Raw genomic sequence first — 6166 nt, forward strand, 5'->3', positions numbered from 1 at the left:
AATTTCCGTAAACAAAGTCATCGAACCCGTCGAAGATTAAAAAAATTGGTGGGCGTGTCATGTTCAAATAATAGATAAGGAATTCCACATTCAATGCCACCGTCTTATCGTACGCTAAAAGATGATGAATTAACAAATTTTTTGCTTCTTCTTCAGTGAAATCTGAAGAGGTTTTCGCCCTTTCCCCGAAGATCTTTGATAAAGATTTCATTTCAACAAATTCCACCCACATCTGTTTATGAGCCAATTTGAAATCGTACGTCATTTTCTGCAAAGTTGTGGTTTTTCCAAGCCAAGGATCGCCAGCAATAATACAGTGAGAGTACTTGGAGAAAATTTTACTCTCTTCTTCACTCAATCGCTTCTCGTTCTCGAACAAATGAAACTGTCGCTCAATGTAAGACTCTGGAATGCCTTTTCTCAAATGCAAAAGGATATTTTCACCTAAATTAACTCTTTCTTTGTTGAAGAGCTTCACAAATATCTTCCCCATTAAACGATTGTAATCTTTCCTCGTGTGATTTTCAATATTAATTAAGGCTAATTCGCACATTTGAAGCTTTATGGATTTTTCCAGAAAGCGTTCTTTGGTCTCTTCTGTAACTTCATCGTAAGAAAATGCTCCTAAATCAATAAAATTCTTCGTTCCTTTCTGATGTTGTTCAACTATTTTTACAAATGTGAGATTTTCGTTACACAGAAAATCTTCTATAACAATTTCACTGTCCATGAGGATAACCAACTTCTTCTCGCTGAATTGGAGAGCGATTTTGTGCACAGACTTCAATTTCGAAAAGGGTATCAAAAGTGTTTTTGGCTCATCTTTCACCTTGGCTTGAAATACCTTAATTGCATTGATTTTTGCACTCTCTTTGTCACTCAAATAAATGACACTTTTGGACAGATTCTCCAAAATTTCATCTCTAAACTCCAAATGCAACTCATTCTTTGCATTGATTTCTTCTTGCATTCCCGGCAAATCCACTTCCAGCACAGAATTCATGACAATCCTCTCGAAATCACTTTCTTTAAGCACTTTGCGCTTCTTCACACTCGCATCGAATTCAATAAATTTCATCACTTTGTTCTTGACAATGTCGAAAAATGGTTTTCTATTCTGAACACTAAATTGTTTCCAAGAAATTGCACTGCTGTGGATCTTAAGTTTATTGAAATCCGGACAATTTGTGGCAATAATGAAATTCTTCATGACATAATCAGTGGTTTTTGCAACAACTTCTTTCTCTACACCGATATTTTCAAGAATATCTTCAATATATGGACGACAATTTGATCCAAATTTCAACACTTTCGCACCATTTTGCTCAATATCAGTGAATATTTTATGAATACAATCGTCTTCGTTATCAATAAGATCAATATTTGATGTGTCAAAGTTGCAATTTGTAAAAAGGACAAACTTTTGAATGAAATTCTCATCACATTGCTTCATAATCACAAGTAATTCTTTCAAATATTGCCTCAAATTGAATCTTTTCCACAAATCACCTTGTCTCCTAGTCCCATGATAATCTAACGCAAACAAATGTTCCTTTTTAATTATTCTTCTATCATTAAATATATATTTAGACTGAATCATGACTTGGAAAGTTTTATCAGAACACTCAAATGCACACACGATATCATCGAACTTGGGAATTTCCTTCACTTCGAAGCCAACAGAGAACGTTGAACACTTTGCACCTCGCAAGTTGAAGCAAATGTGGAGAAGTAGAAGATCTTGGTAATTGAGTCCCTTGTTATCTGCACTGGATTTGTAGTTTTTCCTCAGAAGACAACGCATTTCTTGCGTTGTGCAGAATATCACAATGTTTTACGGTGCAAATATCACTCAATAAGTTTCCTCGCCCAAGAGATTAATCAAACTGTGCCGTTTGGCATTATTTCGCAAACATTTTATACTCTCATAATAGTCTTATCTTAAAAAGATAATACATTTCAATACTACGTGAATTGTCAGTTGTACACACTCGCGCTCTCGCTGAGGCGTTAAGAAAGTCTCAACAAGTCTATAAATTTTGATAAGCATTCATATTATTTGTTGCGTTTCTCAGAAGCGAAAGCATTGCTTGTTAAATTGTTTGGTCTGAGACTCGTGCCCTGAAGACTATCAAAAGTCAAAATTGCCAATATTTCAGTAGAGCAGTTTGATGTTTAAGAGTTGATATTGCTTTGATATTGACCTAATTTTTACATACACTCCTCGGTATCTTTCAGTAAATTGATAATATTGCTCTACTCTATTTTCATGCAATATTTCCCAGGTTATTCAACTGTTTTTTCATTTCATTTCATTTATTTCACGGCCTTTACAGTGGTGCTTGTGAGTACATTTTTACATTCGTTTTACATTTGTTGAAATATTAACTAAAATACGGAGAGTTGATAGGCGAGTTGAAAAAATTTAGTGCAATAAGTTGATTTTTGAAAGTCTTCGATTCAACCATCGGTTTTAACTTCTCATTTTGTTATCTGTTATTGTCGAATTAATTAACACAATTAAGTAATTAATTAATTGTCGAATCAATAAACTAATTAAGCACTGATAATTCAAATGCATAATAACGTCTTGAGTGTCATGAAATTGAATCTCTGACCTCGGTTGACGCAACAATTTATGAAATGTGAGATAGTGAATGGAATGACTGGGGATCTTCATAAAGGCGGGCTCGCGCAGAGAGTGGGAATTTTCACGGGATGGAAAAATGTAATGAAGGGAGAGAGAAAAGTGAGACATGTGAAGATCAAACGCTCGGGCACGTTGATTATTTTAGTAATTGATGATGGGGAAGTCATCGTTTCTCTTCTCCACCGACATGTACACAAAAGAGCTCCCAAAAGCCACACGCATGGGACGCGAAGCCGCCCTGCGTCCCGCCGCAGCGACGTCTCGCGCGATCGCATGTTTATATCAAACGGCGAGGGGTGCAGAGAAGGGGCTCGATATGCAGCATGATCACACGATCGCGCGCCTTTTTTCCTCGCGCCCATGGAAAATCTCTCGCGCCGCGCGGGGAAAAGGTCAATGTTTCTGGGCAAACTCACAAGACGCACACGGATCGCATGAGAGCCAAACTTCCTGAAATCGATAGAATTTTCTCCCTTGAGCGTGATATTGCATAGATTATTCCATCGCGCGATGGAGAATTATGATGATTAAACATGGCTCAATAATGACATTCCAAACTGTTCTATAATTACATACGAATTCGCTGGCAGTGGCGCAAAAATGCCAGACATTCACTGTGTGGTGCCAATTTGGCCCACCAATGAAATCAAACTCACTTCAACTTCATCAAATCACTGCATGAATATTTTTTTATTGATCGCAATGTGGGTGTTTTTCCTTCGCGCCGCACGATCAGGTGAAAGATGATTGTCAGATCACTCAAGATCACACGCAATGATCGCCCCACGGTGATTTTATGGCATCTCTCTCTCTCTCTCTCTCTCGGGGTTCGGAAAGCCAAAGGAGTCCGAAGGGAAAAGTGTCTCGATGGTGGAGAGGAAGCAATTTTTCATGCACTCTCTTCAGAAGACTGGAGGCTGAGAATTCCTCCCAATTGCACAAGGAGTGAGAGTGAGAGAAAGAGCTTCGGAGTGTTTCCTATAAATGCGTTAAAATGAATGTGTTGATTGAGACAAACAAGAGATGATTTAACATTTTATCACCATTTCACCTCGCATCGCAGTGCCGTTTTTCATCTCTTGACTATAACCGAATTCAATTATTTATCTTTCTTCGCTACACTTAAAAATATTTCTGACTCACGCTCTGGTATTTATACAATTAGAGACTTAATGAATTTGGCCATTGCAGGGAATTATTATTTGCAAAGTGTCTTCGAGCTGTCAAGACCTCCCTAAGTTTCTCGGGTGGGCATTCATTAGTCCTCAAATTAGTCGAAACACTCGAGGCGAAAGGCGCACGCATAAATCAGGCGAGTCAAGAGGGGCAGATCACTCTCTCTCTTTGGCCAAATATTGTGACAAATTGGCATCACATTTCACGAGAAGAAGGATTCCCAAGGATTGGCGCCATCGAACACTCAGGCCAGCAGTATCAAGTTCAATTGCTCGGGCCACTCTTGAGCCTCGGATTGTTGACTTTGGCAGGAACTACACATGTTCACAGTGTTGTCGAGAGGGTGGTCCTGAACCGCGGAAATTATTTGGCACACATTGGAAGTCTCGGTGTGCGCGCCTCATAAAAAAGAAAAACACCCAAGATCGCGTCTATATCCCCCCCTCCCTACCCCCCGAAAGTCCACTGAAAAACCTTACGAGGCTGGCGTGAAAAATCTCCCGATTCGTGGAGGAACAGTCGTCGAATTGTGTGTGTGTGGAAAAAAAGAGATTTTATGGTGATTTTATTCTCTCTGGCACACAGAAAACACATGTTCACAATCTCTTTTTTATCTCTGCATCTCCATTTACATGTGTAAGGCCAACGAAAACACGCAAGAAAACTCAATCTCAATGGCGATATCTTCCACTAATCGTCAGGCATTGGGAATCTTCAGGGGACTCTTGAAGGGATGGCAAAACACCCTCAGTTTCTACATGACACCGTTATCTTCCCGCATTTGAGAGAATATGAGAAGTCATTGGGAGGCATTTACACGCATCATTTATTCACTTAGCACCTCAAAAAGGCTTCCATTTGACTCAATTAATGAGCTGCTGAGAGACTTTCCTCGATAAATTCACATGCGAGAGAGCAATCTTGAGTCCCAGACGCACCACAGAAATCAGGGCAAATTTCACAAGTCCGCAATTCCACCAAAACTCCGCGTGGCCATTTGGAATTGTACAGTTTTTCCTCTCTTATTGCGATTGAGGAATTTGTCTATATAGAAATTGACCCTTCTTAACTGGATGTTTTCCGGAAGTTTTCTTAACTCTGTGCTGTTTATCTTTCTCTCCCTCTCCCTGACATCGTCGATGGGAGTGTAAAAAAGTGCACAAGTGCACAATAAAGAGACAATGAGTGAGACAGATTGGAGATCTTATCTCAATGTGCCGAATGAGCGTCTCGCACAGACTCTTCGTTTGTTTGTTTTCGCTGCAGACAAATTACAATCTCCCATAGAAGAAACAATAAATAGTGACGATTCTCAGTGCTTGCGTCTTCACCCACCCGAAAATGCTCCACAATTTATTCTTCCACTCACGAGAATTGTCTGCATTTTCTCAAGTGCCTTCCAAAGTGTGTTGGAAAAGTGAGCTTTTTCGCCCAGAGATTTTCAATTGAATTATTATTATGGGTAATTTGTTCACGAGAAGTCGGGCGTTTTTGGCGGTGAACTCTCGAAGAAATACGTTGAGAGGAATTAATGATGAGTCAGCGCAAAGTTCGTTGGAAGAGTCAAGTTTAAAATCTAATTTTGCCTGCTTCACGGCGTTTCAAAGTTGTCTTTTCAGCATTTTCAGCAACTCATCGACTTCAGACGAAAAATGGACAGACAAAAAACATACTTTTATATCCTTGAATACTTTTTATTTTGTTCATCAAGTATTGCATTCATAACATTTTATAAAAAAAAGATCGATTAAATTAAATTCACCATCATAATACACTATTTCTTTTTTATACTGTATGTTTTTTTTCTCCTTCTCTTTCTCTCCATCATGTAATTTCTACCATCTAAAAGAATATATATATATATTTTCTTTAATTATTATCGTCAAAATACTAAATTATCAATAAAAAAAACTGACTAAATTTTTTATTTACCGTATAAATTAGAGTATAATAAAAAATTCAATTAGGAAAATGCGGTAAATTACATTTTCAGAGAAAAGAATAAAATTTCCATTAATTCCTTCGAACGTTAGCTCAAAATTGTTAGCAATGTAGCGACTTTTTTCCCATGCAATTTTCTCTGCTCATTGCGCGATTTCACTCTTCGTCACACTTTGTCTAATGACGTAAATTGTACGAAACAGCCATGATTTTTTTCTGCTTTTCTCAGTATAAAACACGATCTCAATTCTAAATTGAATTGGGCGTTAAAATTTTATGTATTTTTTGTTGTTTTTTTTTCAAATGGATTTTCACACTGTGCAAAAGTTATACTTTTTCATCTTTTTTTTTTACTTGTAATATTTAGAAAATGCTTCCTCGTCCGTTTATTACTTATGT

Source organism: Phlebotomus argentipes, unplaced genomic scaffold (genome assembly GCF_947086385.1).
Source record: "Phlebotomus argentipes unplaced genomic scaffold, Phlebotomus argentipes genome assembly scaffold_18, whole genome shotgun sequence".
Taxonomy (NCBI): domain Eukaryota; kingdom Metazoa; phylum Arthropoda; class Insecta; order Diptera; family Psychodidae; genus Phlebotomus; species Phlebotomus argentipes.